This window comes from Oncorhynchus mykiss, chromosome 2 (genome assembly GCF_013265735.2).
Source record: "Oncorhynchus mykiss isolate Arlee chromosome 2, USDA_OmykA_1.1, whole genome shotgun sequence".
Classification (NCBI taxonomy): domain Eukaryota; kingdom Metazoa; phylum Chordata; class Actinopteri; order Salmoniformes; family Salmonidae; genus Oncorhynchus; species Oncorhynchus mykiss.
The window spans coordinates 54,125,567-54,140,732 of record NC_048566.1 but is presented as its reverse complement, the minus strand read 5'-3'; the positions used below and the strand labels follow the sequence as shown (position 1 = coordinate 54,140,732).

The 15,166-nt window shown below is 42.0% G+C and overlaps 1 protein-coding gene across 5 annotated transcripts in view; it reads right to left on the bottom strand.

Annotated features, from left to right (window-relative positions):
• dgkzb (diacylglycerol kinase, zeta b) overlaps nt 1–15,166 on the bottom strand; it is a 90,821-nt gene that overhangs the window by 50,855 nt on the left and 24,800 nt on the right. The window contains exon 1 of one of the 5 annotated variants that reach the window (XM_036950710.1): nt 7,662–7,900. The exons of the other annotated variants lie outside the window; for them this stretch is intronic. The gene's annotated coding sequence lies outside the window, so the exon portion shown is untranslated. Of the gene's footprint in view, nt 1–7,661; nt 7,901–15,166 lie in introns of those variants that run through there. 5 annotated transcript variants of the gene reach the window in all.

Below are 15,166 nucleotides of genomic sequence, written 5' to 3'. Positions count from 1 at the left end.
TCAAACCTTTAATCAAACCAATTGATAAGAAACCAAAAATCACAGTCCTACATTTGAAATACAACTACAAAATCACTGACAACTCTACACCGACTTCACTTCCAAGGGCTAGGAATAAGTAGTAGTATACAACCTGAGATGGAGGTGCTCAATCAATCAAGCTTCTCTGTTGTCAGCAATAAAAACACATTAAATCAGGAAGAAAGAAGGAAAATGAGGGATGGGAGGGAAAAAGAGGGGAAGGGGAGGGATAGAGAGAGGAGGAAAACCTAAGCAGGAGGGCTGATCTAAGAGTGAAGGGTGTGATCTATTGGCCCCTGCTAGAGCCTTGTTAGTGTGGGAGAAGCAAGGGAGAGAGGGAATCAGAGAGAGAGAGACACAGTAAGCTGCCGTTTTAAAATAACTCCGAGATAACAGGATGAACTAACTCTGTAAGCTTATGAGCTACACAAACTCTCACTCACACACGCACACCAGGCTACGAGAATGAAGATACATGCACAAATACACACAAACACGGACATGCACATGCAAACGTGTGCACACACACACACCTTGCATACTTTGATTTTAGAGTGAACTATCACTTTACTTCTCTGGTAATGGGTAAAGTACTGTTAATGCAAATGGTTTTCTAGCCACCTAGCCATCTAGTCACTTTACCTCTTTCCAGTTCCACATCATACAATAATATTGACTTTAGATCAAGTATGCTTACACTGTTTATACCCATTCATGGCTATCAACATGGATTTACCACCAATACCCTTCTGACTGTAACTGAACTGAAAGCAGCTGTGGGTATAATGCTATAATAACGCTATATAAACTGTGTCTGTTTGTGACAGCACTGAGAACAGCAGCTGGATGTTTATTCTACACTCTTGTTTGTGTTGGCTCACTTCACTCCACCCCTTTCTAGATAACAAGCTCTGGTAGTAACCACTCCAACCCACTCCCATAATACATATCATTACCACTTCAAGGCCCTCATGCTGTTGCATTATGGATCAGTTAGCTTAAAACTAGGAAGGAGTTTGAATTTTAATTCGGCAAATATATAACGACAGTGTGTATTCTGACAGAAATCAAACAATTTTCAGACAATTCCAAATACAGTACTTAATTAAGTTCATCCTCTGCCACCATTGTTACACTGTATCCAATTAGCAAGTACAAAGGTATAATTTACAAATGTATCTAATTACTAGGTTTGGAGAATAATGGAGTGCTATGGGTTGTCTTGGTTGTTACCATGGAGTCATAGGTTATGCGTCCAAAATGGTACCCTATTCCCTATAGTGCACTACTTTTGACCAAAGTGCAATATGGAACGTAGACATGGTAACCAGCAGACCCACCACCTCAAAGCAAGGTGCTTTAAATAAAGAGTGACTTTTACATTTATGACATTTTTCCTTAAGTCCATTGTATTGTTTACCTGCAGTGTTTCCTGCATGGTTCATACACACACATATGATACAACTCAAATTAATTTCTTATACCGCACAATCCATAGTTGTAGGCTAACAATAGGCTATATGCTTTTGATAGTGGGTGTGAGGTGGAATTCACCTTTTTGTCCAATGAGGTCATTTCTGGGCAATATCTCTGTCCATTTAGGGGACCCCTTTTGGCTAAAGAGCACTCTCCAAAATCCTGTATAACCTCTTTAAATGATTATCATAATTTGTAATAATTTTCTCAAATCAGCAGTTATATAGCTTTCAAGCTACCAAAACAAGTAAGGAAACACTGTTTTGATAGTAAACCAGCTAGTCAGACCCATGACTAATTTCTGTCTGTCCCCTGGCCCTAAGAATGACTTTAATTCTTAATTCTGACGTATTTGGTTCTCCTGTAAATAATACTAGCATTCAGTTACATTTTGATAACGTGACAACATTGATCTGGCAATCTCTTGGATTTCGTTTCACTCTTGAAAACAGACACTGCCATGGCACAAGACAGACACGCCTGTATGGAATTTGACCCTTTGTGAAGGAATTGTGCAGGGGGTCCTGCAGGAATCCTATAGAACTGACAGAGTATGAATTATCCTGTAGAAATAAATAAAAATCCTGCACAAACAGGACAATTCCAGCACGATTTCTAGGGCTACTGAATGAGGGGGAAAAAAAGAAAAGAAAAAGCCTCAGAAGATAAAGTGTGTTTGGAGGTGAGTGTAAATAATTTTGTATCTAGCAAGCAATTTGTTTTTTGTTTGCAGAATATTTTTCATTAGTAAATTAGCTAGCATGTTCTCTACCACTGGCTGCAAGCTAGCTAGTTTTGACCAAAAAATAAATACTATTCAGTACTGCCAACTCTCATGCATTGGGGATGGGACACGCATTTGTCCCTGTTCACATGCTAAAACTCTTATTTCTCACGCATTGAAAAAAGTAATGCTTTTATTTCTAATTAATCCCGTGCTTATTTATAAATGTATTATATTAAAAATAATTAATCCAGATAACTAGCTAGCTAGCTAGCTACCTCATTTCAACTTAGTTAGGTTGTAGCTCATACAAATGTATTGTGTATTTTCATTTTGAAGTGCATTATCAAAAAGCTTTGTCCTTTCTTTATAACAAAATGCAATTTATCACTCGGCTGTCTATTGTATCACCCTGTCACTGGCCCTCCGAGTCAACACCACCTAATAAGATGAGGAAGTACATTGGTTTAAGAGGATTGCCTGCTGCAGTTGCTCGGGAGATGTCCCGTTTGCAGCTGAACATGCAACATAGAGAAGACAAGCAAGGGAACCCTCAATTCCCTCGCTGTGAGCATTCCTATAAATATATTCAGTGTATATTCAGTGCATTAACTTTTCAACAGTGCCTCCAAATCATTTTATAGTTGAAGCATATGCACCTGCAATTCTAAATCACAAGCAATGTAACCGCGGCAGCTTCACCCGGGAGATCCATAATATTTCTGACATCACACTGTGAACGACGGCAGATTGAAGCTTGTGATTGGTTTAGTAAGAGAACGGGACCCAGGTGATTTGATGTGCGTTTGTAAAATAAACGCTCCTCACGATTACATGTTGACCACAGCGCTCGTGTCGCGTGTGCAAGCGTTGCAAAATAAATGTACACATACATGTTATTCAATCATTGCAACCACACTGCTCACGCACGTCAATGAGCTTCTGTGTAGCCAGGCATTAAAATAGAACTTGGTTCTATTTGTGACACGTGACACGCTGCAAGTCCCGCCTCTCCCATCTCCTCATTAGTTTTTAGGAGCATATACCCACGTGGGTGATTGAAAGATGAACTGAGGTCCACACTCCAGTCCAGTTGGTAGTGGTAGTGCACCTTAAAATTGGTTGCCAACCACCATATAAAGTCCAGAGAAGGAGAAGCCTGAAGGAGGAGAGATACCTAGAAACAAACTCTGTTTACCCTTTTATCTGTGGATTCATTGTCGGAGTAGAGGACCTTGTGCATTTCAGGTAAAATAAACAACCCAATGTTTATATCCCAGGACAAATTAGCTAGCAACATCAAGCTAGCTACATAGCCATAAATGTTTAATTATTTTCGACCAGTACCAAAATGATTATAGTAGGTTCAGAGTTCGTTTTGATATTTCAATCTATTTCAATCTGCGTGTCTTGATCGCGTCTGGTGTGGGTGGACAAAATCAACATGCGCGTAATGGTGGACGCGCAAGAGGTCTGGTCAACATGTTAGAGTGGAGTGTAGCCACGGCAGACTGGACAGACACTTTAGTTCTATGCGCTGATCAAAGTTTATGAACTCAGTTCTCAAAAGGGCAGCACAGCAACTTGTAGCGCTGTTTTGATAAACACTACAGACACGGATTCGAACCTGGGCTGTATCACAACCGCCCGTGATCGGGAGTCCCATTGGGCGGCGCACAATGGCCCAGCGTCGTCCAGGTTAGGGGAGGGTTTGGCCGGGGGGACTTTACTTGGCTCATCGCGCTCTACCAGGCGCTTGCAGGCTGACCTCGGTTGTCAGTTGAACAGTGTTTCCTCCGACACATTGGTGCGGCTGGCTTCCGGGTTAAGCGGGCAGGTGTTAAGAAGAGCGGTTTGGCGGGTCATGTTTCGGAGGACTCGACCTTTGCCTCCCAAGCCCGTTGGGTAGTTGCAGTAATGAGACAAAATCAAAATTGGGGAGAGAAAGGATAGAAATTACCCGTGCCTATATCCTGTTTTGTCATTTTAGTATTGTGCACAAGCAGCTAGGCAGAAACAGTAGGCATACATGCAAAATACCTTGCCTATGTTGAGTAAGACGATGACAAGGTTTTGCAAATCAGCCTCAACCACCTGAAGATTGTTATTCATTAGATTTATCTTGAATGTGGGGTAATTCGTCAGATGAACATATTCAAACCCCCGGTATTTGGGAAACATAGATCAGTGGTGGGCGGCCAAACATCTTGGAGGACTGTCTCTAGGCTGGATTTTATACGGTCTGATTTTAAAGGGATAGTACACCCAAATTAATGACATATTTGAATGTTGGTTGCTTATGATTAAGGAGAGACTGGAATCCATCCTATGGCTAGACACTAAACATAATAGAACGTGTTGGCTTAGACTCTTAACAACATGTAAACTATAACAATATGTAAACTATATTTCATTTCCAATTTTACTTGAAAACAAATACATTTGCACAATGAACACTTGTCTCTCAAATACATCGTTACAGTTGTTGGTTAGCTAGCTAGCAATTGTTTGCCATATTAGCATACACGTGACATTAGACAAAACAAGACAAGGGATCATGAACAAGATAAAACTAGGCGAACCAAACCACCTACGATTCCCCTCACGGCAGCTTCTTGTCATTGTTGCTACTGTAACTGTCTGGCCATTCAAAACTATCTGGCCATCCTTTACTACTACAGTACCTAATTTGCACTACTTGATCACTGTTTTTCATGTAACACACACACACACACACACACACACACACAGTTATATTCTGAACTCTGCCCCTCATCTCTCTCCTCTCGAGTTAAGACGAGCCTATAAACAACAGTGAGACCGACTACCACAGAAGGCATCACTGGACAGCCGTGCAGGTAACACCACACAGTTTCAGGCTCTCATTTCTCCCTTTAAAACTGAGCCTAACACACATGCAAATCACAGATGTTGTTGGTGTTTCATCCATTTTAAAACCAACTATCCCCAAGTTTACCATTGCAGAAATCTGTTTCCCTCCTTCACACCAATACACATACTGTAAGCTGATCATGTGATGTCACCATTACGCTCACTCTTGTTACAAAATATGCTTTTACCATTTTAATTCAAAATCTCATATTTTCTTCCTCCTAGGAATCATCTTTTACGCAGTGCTGGTGAAATGGACAATCAAACACGTCCACTGTTGCTGCATTGAATTAATAAAATTGCCAGTACAATGTTGTGCTTTCTGATCATTCATTTGAAAGAATGGATGGATTGTTCTACAGTTAATTCTCTCTGAAGGATAAGAAAGGGATCCTGCAGGTTATTTTAGGGTTATTATGCTGAAGGACAATTCCTACAGGTAGTCCTGGGAGGTAGTTATCTTTTGATAAAGCGAGGCAGGGTAGCTAACGTTAGCTAGTGAGGCAGGCTAGCTTAAGTTTTTTGCTAACATTAGCGTAGTTCGCTAGCTAGATAACTAGCAGCAATCGCTAGCTAGATAACTTCAAATAAATGGAACAGGGAAGACAATTGAATCAGGTTGGTGACATCTGACCTGGCCAAAGGTCAAAAAAAGTTTCAAGTTCTGTCCCAATTTCCCTTCATAACCTAGCCTGGTGGCAACAGTCTGATCACTGTGTTGACCATTCTATTTCACTTCACACATACCTGAAGTGAAATAGAAAGGTGAACACAGTGATCCGGTTGGTTCCACCATGCTAATCATAACCACCTTTGATAATGTAATCAGTGCTCGGTGTGTGCGTTCCTTTGTGACCAATCAGTGTCTTTGATGAAGGGCCAGGAGTTGATCTACGCTGCCATGCCCATCCTACGCAGGGATTTGCTACGCACTTTTCAGTAGTTGGTATTCAGACTTACCTTATGCAGGTGTGTAAAGGGCTTTGCAGGCGTGGTTCCCTTGTGCGCACAGAATTCTTATAATTCAACTCCTGAAAACCCTCCCACTTGCTGACCAACATCATTTCTCGTGGAGTTTTCATTCAATTGCACAACGTTAGCCTAATATGATCCACTAACATTAGTCAGAAACAACTTCACGGACGTGACAGAGGCAAGAAAGGTAAACAGAATGGAATGATGCAAATGGAAGAATACTAAAACTAAAGTGACAGTTATAAATGTATGTGGGTATTACTGACGGTGGCTCCCAATAGTGGCTAATATTTAACATGATCCAAATCGTAAAATAACATGGAGAAAAACCTGGGCATATAATTCAAACATTCTAAAACTCATACATCAACTCGGTTGGTTCAGCCCTATAGAACCCTATAGCTTGGGTCTCCAAATTTCCTTCATGCAAATGATGAGATTCGGAAAAACGGCACAGCTATTTATAGCCTACTTCACTGTGGAAAAGGGGCCGCAATACATGTCATGTTGATATGATTTTCAGTTTGCTTCCATATGACTGGTTTCACATTTGTCTCCAGGGATCATAAAGAAAAAATAATCTAAAACAATTGCTGTGTAATTACAATACCCTTCTCTAAACGGGTTACTCATTAACCTAGCTCCTATCAATTAATAAATTACAGTGCATGGAAAACGCTTTCATTTCTATTGGAAATAATGCTTTTTTGACTTGGTACCGACAGGTTCGCTGGACCCTTTTCATGGTTTCCTTGCGTGAATTGATGAGGGAATTCATTTCTTAGATCTCCACCCCGGACAAATAGCGGGTGAATAGCATGCTATTCTCATGCTTAAGTTCAAGGTCAGAATACACATAGAGAAGTGCATGAAAAGAGAATTACGTTCCATTTACACACGCTTAACTCAGGTCGGAATCGGCCCCTTGGAGACATGCAAGATAATGTGATGGAGTCCTGACCAACAGATAGGAGTGATACTGATGTCTCTGAAGAGAGAGTGACCTAGCACATGGCATAACATTTTTACTAGACAACTTTTACTTGTATTGTCTCATTTAATTATTGAATTGACTGGTAATACCCGATATGGGGGAGGGAGAAACCCTGTGTATTCTGCAACAGGATCAGGGAATTCCTGTTGTATACGGGAAACCACACAGGAAGGTATGACCACAGACGTTTCCCAAGATAGCCCCATTACCACCAGACACAATTCTGATAAGCACAGTATCTGTATCAGCTAGGAATGACAATGAAAGATAAAAGGTGCACATTGTTATATTAGCAGAACACTGCTTCTATGGAAATATGTAAAGGGTTGTCTACATGGACCGGTTACTACATTTTTAAAAACTTAGTTTAGAATATACAGTACCAGTCAAACCATTGGAAACACCTACTCATTCCAGGGTTTTTCTTAATATTTTACTATTTTCTACATTGTAGAATAACAGTGAAGACATAACAACTATGAAATAACACATACGGAATCATGCAGTAACCAAAAAAAGTGTTAAACAAATCAAAATATATTTTATATTTAAGATTCTTCAAAAGTTTCCACCCTTTACCTTGATGACAGCTTTGCACACTTTTGGCATTCTCTCAACCAGCTTCATAAGGTAGTCCCCTGGAAAGTGTTTCAATTAACAGGTATGCCTTGTTAAAAGTTCATTTGTGGAATTTCTTTCCTTCTTAATGTGTTTGAGTCAATCAATTGTGACAAGGCAGGGGTGGTATCCAGAAGATAGATTTGGTAAAAGTCCCAATTATGGCAAGAACAGCTCAAATAAGCAAAGAGAAACGACAGTCCATCATTGCTTTAAGACAGGGGTGGGCAACTCCTCGAGGGCCTGATTGGTGCCACACTTTTTCTCCATCCCTAGCAAACACAGCTGATTAATCAAATTGCGTTCTAAACTGATGATCAGGATTAGGTGATTATTGCAGTCAGGTGTGTTAGCTGGGGCAAAACTGTGTCACCAATCAGGCCATCGAGGACTGGAATTGCCCACCCCTGCTTTAAGACATGAAGGTCCATCAATCTGGAACATTTCATTAACTTTTTCAAAGTTTCTTCAAGTGCAGTCACAAAAACCACCAAGCGCTATGATGAAACTGGCTCTCACGAGGACCGCCACAGGAATGGAAGACCCAGAGTTACCTCTGCTGCAGAGGATAAGTTCATTAGAGTTAACTGCACCTCAGATTGCAGCCCAAATAAACGCTTCACAGAGTTCAAGTAACAGATACATATCAACATCAACTGTTCAGAGGAGACTGAGTGAATAAGGCCTTCATGGTCAAATTGCTGCAAAGAAACCATTACTAAAGGACACCAATAAGAAGAAGATACTTGCTTGGGCCAAGAAACACCAGCAATGGACATTAGACTGTTGGAAATCTGTCCTTTGGTCTGATGAGTCCAAATGTGAGATTTTTGGTTCCAACCGCCGTGTCTTTGTGAGACGCAAAGGACGATCGGATGATCTCTGCATGTGTGGTTCCCACTGTGAAGCACGGAGGAGGAGGTGTGATGGTGCTTTGCTGGTGACACTGTCAGTGATTTATTTAGAATTCAAACCAGCATGGCTACCACAGCATTCTACAGTGATATGCCATCCCATCTGGTGTGCGCTTAGTGGGACTATCATTTGTTTTTCAACAAGACAATGACCCAACACACCTCCAGGCTGTGTAAAGGCTATTTGACCAAGGAGAGTGATGGAGTGCTACATCAGATGACCTGGCTTCCACAATCAACCGACCTCAACCCAATTGAGATGGTTTGGGATGAGTTGGACTGCGGAGTGAAGGAAATGCAGCCAACTAGTGCTCAGCATATGTGGGAACTCCTTCAAGACTGTTGGAAAAGCATTCCTCATAAAGCTGGTTGAGAGAATTTCAAGAGTGTGCAAAGCTGTCATCAAGGCAAAGGGTGGCTACTTTGAAGAATATAAAATATATTTTGATTTGTTTAACACTTTTTTGGTTACTACATGATTCCATATGTGTTATTTCATAGTTTTGATGTCTTCACTATTATTCTACACTGTAGATATTTTGTACATAAATTCAGCAATGTAATGCAGGAGATTTGTTTTGTGTGATTGAGTAGCAGGAAAGAGCTGTGGGAAAGCTTCTGACAGATAGGTGTGTCTTGGAGACACCCAAGAAACACCCACATCAAACCACAACCCCAAGCCAACTCACATTTTGCTTCTGTTATGCCCGCCAGCATTTCTTGTCAGGCAAAGGCAAAAAACGAGGCCAAATCATTACAACAAATGTGCCCAAATATCAAATATTGGCCAAATGCATAGATTATATCTCTGATATCCGGTAGATACCTTTCTTTGTACCACAGTCAAGTTTTCATAGTAAAACTGAAAATCATACTCCGTCTATCCAAGACAGTAGCTAAATTGTTCGGATGCAGCAATGCTACCACCTAGTGGGTCATAGAAGTACCAGTAGATCCCGTACCTCCCTGTTCAAATACACTTACAAAATTAGACTTCAGTATGTTTCTTTATTTTAAAAACATTTCCCTTTAGGGGACCTTAAGAATGATACATTAATGTTTCAAACATCTGAACATGTTTCTGGGAAGATGTCTTAAAAGCTATGTGAGCTATACTCTACCTCCTCTTTTCGATTTTTAGACCCAAATGGATTCATGACTCTCCTTTACACCTCCCTCCCTGTCCCTCCTCCTTTCAGTCTTCTTCTCATTCCACTCTTCGGCTATGCTCTCGACTGCTCCTTTGCTCTCTCTCTCTCCATATTTGCTCTTTTGCTGCCCCTTTCCCCTCCAACTGTGTGTGTCCTAACCCAGGTGCCCCTAATGTCCTATCTCCTCCTCATTCAGGTCACAGCAAAGCTGCCCTCCTAAGTCTTCTTCTCCCGCTTTCTCTAGCTCCTCACTCTCTCTAGCTTCTTGCTCTCTCTTTCCATCTCTTCTCCATGCTGACCCTTTCCCCTCTAACTTGTGTGTGTCCTAACCCTACTGTAGCTCCTCTCCTCTCCCATCTCCTCTCCAGGACACAGGAGAGCTGCCCTCCTGCGCTGGTGCTGGCCTGGTCCCCAAACACACGAGTACACTCCTGGGCCTTCCTCTGTGACAATGACCCCATAGTATAAATAGAAACAGGACAAAGTGGCGACAAAGATAGCCCAGGAAATGGGTCTGTGTAATCCCTGGGTCCTGACTGCGTCACTGTGATGCGCGCAGTGTATGCACGTGTCTGTGTGTCTCTGTGTGTGCGTGCACGCTAGCAGCGAGTCTCATCACACTCCAATCAGGTTTCATTTGACCTCATCCATAACAGTTTGTCTGGCCTTAGGAGTAATTGGGATCACTCTTCACATTTCCCCAAAAGATAAAATGACAAAATGTTCCCCCAATGCCGGCACTAATGCCCTACGCAACATGTGCAGCATTAGATTCGCATTAAATGAAATTATCCAAACAGGCTGTCACATGGAAGCCTTTAGCCTAGCGTATTTACTTCACAAAAGTTCATAAATTCAAAGCGTGCGCAGTCCTGCAGTGTGAATTATGCGCACGCTTTGAATTTATGAACTTTTGTGAAGTAAATACGCTACGTGACTTGAATGCAATTAATAAACCCTACAAGAAACCCATACATTAGGTCTCTAGCCTATAAAAGAATGTCTCCCTCTTTGAGCTGTAATTGTGAATCTTCAGACATGCCTATCACAATTGTGACTCTCTGTCACAGACTTGAAGTATCTTAACAATTCAGAGAGGCATGAGGGGAAATGAAATATTCTACTGTCCTAGAGCCTATTCTATTTTCCTATCCAGTCCCAATCCCACTGAAATTAAAAATCCTGACTCCTGTCTCACATGAAAATTCCAAACTTTTGATTCTGTAATCCATAGCTTGCATTACCAAAGAACGCCTCTTTCGCCTGCATGTCAAAATACCGTTCTAACATGTCCCCCTCGTACCCTCTCGTACTTACTGCCAATATGAGAGCTTCGGTAGAGAATGTGTGTTCAACAAATGGTATGAGAGTAGATATGGATATTTTCTAAAGTTGAGTTGGTCCCCGTTAAAATACATTGATATTTGAACTATTTCTACTCTTCATCTCCCCGTTGTCCATGAGCTGATCTGCTATCTGTATAATCATCAACTCCATTTTGCCAAATATAGGAGATATTATGTCATTCGTTGAAGGAGGTTATCTAGCAAGTTTAGCAACTTTGGTCATTTCACTTTTGTTTGACTGCCGTTACAAAGTAAGAACGTTTCGACAACTATACTCCGAGTGCGCTCTGTGAGTCCTCACCTCTTTGCCGAGATGCGCTGGTCATCAAAGATAGAGTAACTATCATTAGTACATATCAGTTTCATTTTGCTCTGAAACCTTTACAAGGCGGTGCAGCCAAGCCGACAAGGTGGAGCAGCACTGCTGTTATTTGGGGAGAACCCTGGCATCTTGACCATATCTTGGTTTTAAAAGCTTTAAATGGGCACTTCCGATTTTTGCGGTATTTCCCGCGACTCTCACGATAAATATGAAGTATTCCCCCGTCTTGAAACTTGGTCGATTTTCAAGAAAATATTCATCCCTAGTCTGGCCCAAGGGATCCCAGTTAAGCTGGGATAGGGACGGTCTTTTTAGTCAAGCCCCATTAGACAGATGCATCAAAATGGATTGGGAGTCAAAATGTAAATGTATTTTAATTGCAACAACCAATTTAAAAAGAGAACATTTTGCTTCAGCCTCAGCTCATTATCGAAAACCAGTAAGAGTTCACATCTCTCCGTGTCACCACAGTTACTCTATCCTGTGCCTCATCATCAGAGGTGCTGGCAGCGCATGTGCTGAAGCAGCATGGGAGAGAAAATGACCAGCTGGCCGTACACACACATCACACACATACACACACCTAGTGGCCGTGCTCTGTCACTTTCTCTCACTCACACACACAAACACACACCTAGTGGCCGTGCTGTTACACAGGAGCCCAGGTGGCAGAAATGGAGAGAAAAAGAGAGCGCTGGTCTGGATGGCATTATCAGATTACGCCCAACTCAGTGGCTAACTGCGCGCAGACATTAAACCCACCCTACAAGTGCCACCTCACCGTCAACAGGGAACCAGCAACCCACAGGTAGAGAAGGTTATTTGTGTATTTTGGTTTCAATGGGGCGGAGCTGTGGTACAATGGATGTCAGGTGTTCTGGGTGGTGTTCATTAGGCACCAAACAGAAGAAAATGGACTGAAACAAGGAGGGACAACCTGGACTTAACAGGGGGGGCCCCTGTTTTCAAGACCTAAGAGCCGCTGGGGCGGCAGCGTAGCCTAGTAGTTAGAGCATTGGACTAGTAATCGAAAGGTTGCAAGTTCAAATCCCAGAGCTGACAAGGTACAAATCTGTTGTTCTGCCCCTGAACAAGGCAGTTAACCCACTGTTCCTAGGCCGTCATTGAAAATAAGAATTTGTTCTTAACTGACTTGACTAGTTATAAAGGTAAAATAGTTGTGATGGAAGTTGGCCATGAGTGTCCAACTATACATGGCCTGACAGGTGTTGTCTGTGGGTCACCAGCACCCGAGGACAATTCAGTTTAATTCCAAATTCAAAGAGAGGGAAAATATAACTTTCTCATAACAACATTGGCTTATAACACGCACACACGCAATGGTGATTCATCAGTCAGGGGGGACTGGTAAAATGTGTTTGGTGTGACTGACTGGACATGACAGTTGTTGATGAGCAGAGAACTGCTACAGAGGCAGCCATCCATCTGTGTTTGTATCACACTAAAATAAAAGCAAATGATCTGTGCACAGATTGTAATTCCTGAACAAGACATCAACATACCAGTAAAGCGCATACACACACACAAGTAAAATGCACCCACGCATTTTACTTGACATTTGACATTTTAGTAATTTAGCAGACAATCTTATCCAGAGTGACTTACAGTTAGTGCATTAGTCTTAAGATGGGTAGGTAGGACAATCACATACAGTATCTTAGTCATGGTAAGTACATTTTTCCACAATAAAGAGGCTATCAGCAAAGTCAGTGCTAGTAGGGGAGAAAAAAGTGAAGTGTGAGTTCACAAAAGGCTACTTACATTTTTTTAAATAATAACTACACACATGCATATACATGATCCCACACGCGCATGCATGCCTGCGCGCAAACACACGAGTAAACGCACACACACACAAAGTGTTACACACACTGTGTCAAACACACACACCATTTACAGGTCTGTATTCAGCTTTATGATGTCAGTCCACTGAGAAACCAGATATTCAAGAGTAGCTTGCACAAGTACAGTGCCTTCGGAAACTATTGAAACCCCATTACTTTTTCCACATTTTGTTACGTTACAGCTTTCTTCTAAAATGGATCAAATCAAAAAAAAAATCCTCAGCAATCTACACACAAAACCCTATAATGAAAAAGCGAAAACAGGTTTTTCAAAAAGTTTGCAAATGTAAAGATAAGTATTCAGACCCTTTGCTATGAGACTCGAAATTGAGCTCAGGTGCATCCAGTTTACATTGATCATCCTTGAGATGTTTCTACAACTTGATTGGAGTCCACCTGTGGTAAATCCAATTGATTGGACATAATTTGGAAAGGCACACACGTGTCTATATCAGGTCCCACAGTTGACAGTGCATGTCAGAGCAAAAACCAAGCCATGAGGTCGAAGGAATTGTCCTTAGAGCACAGAGGCAGGATTGTGTCGAGACATAGATCTGGGGAAGGGTACCAAAAAATATCTGCAGCATTGAAGGTCCCCAAGAACACAGTGGCCTCTATCATTCTTATATGGAAAAAGTTTAGAACCACCAAGACTCATCCTAGAGCTGGCCACCCAGCCAAACTGAGCAATCGGCGGAGAAGATCCTTGGTCAGGGAGGAGACCAAGAACATGATGGTCAATCTGACAGAGCTCCCGAGTTCCTGTGTGGAGATGGGAGAACATTCCAGAAGGACAACCATCTTTGCAGCACTCCACCAATCAGGCCTTTATGGTAGAGTGGCCAGACAGGAGCCACTCCTAAGTAAAAGGCACATGACAGCCCGCTTGGAGTTTGCCAAAAGGCACCTAAACACTCTCAGACCATGAGAAACAAGATTCACTGGTCTGATGAAATCAAGATTGAACTCTTTGGCCTGAATACCAAGCATCATGTCTAGAGGAAACCTGGCACTATCCCTACGGGGAAGCATGTTGGTGGAACAATCATCCTGTGGGATGTTTCGCAGCGGCAGGGATTGGGAGACTAGTCAGGATCGAGGCAGAAGATGAACGGAACAAAGTACAGAGAGATCATTGATGAAAACCTGCTCCAGAGCACTCAGGACCTGAGACTGGGGTGAAGGTTCACCTTCCAACAGGACAACGACCCTAAGCACACAGCCAAGACAATGCAGGAGTGGCTTCGGGACAAGTCTCTGAATGTCCTTGAGCGGCCCAGCCAGAGCATGGACTTAAACCTGATCGAACATCTCTGGAGAGACCTGAAAATAGCTCTGTAGCAACGCTCCTGATCCAATCTGACAGAGGTTGAGAGGATCTGCAGAGAAGAATGGGAGAAATTCACCAAATACAGGTGTGCCAAGCTTGAAGCATCATACCCAAGAAGACTTGAGGTTGTAATTGCTGCCAACGATGCTTCAACACAGTACTGAGTAAAGGGTTTGAATACTTACAGTACCAGTCAAAAGTTTGGACACACCTACTTTTTCTTTATTTTTACTATTTTCTAGACCAAGTTCATATTAAGGCAAGAACAGCTCAAATAAGCAAAGATAAATGACAGTCTATCATTACTTTAAAACATGAAGGTCAGTCAATCTGGAAAATTTCAAGAACTCTTAACATTTCTTCAAGTGCAGTTGCAAAAACCCATCAAGCGTCATGATGAAACTGGCTCTCATGAGGACCGCCACAGGAAAGGAACACCCGGGAGTTACCTCATCAAGGACAACGACCCTTAGCACACAGCCAAGACAATGCAAGAGTGGCGTTGGGACAAGTCTCTGAATGTCCTTGAGTAAAGGGT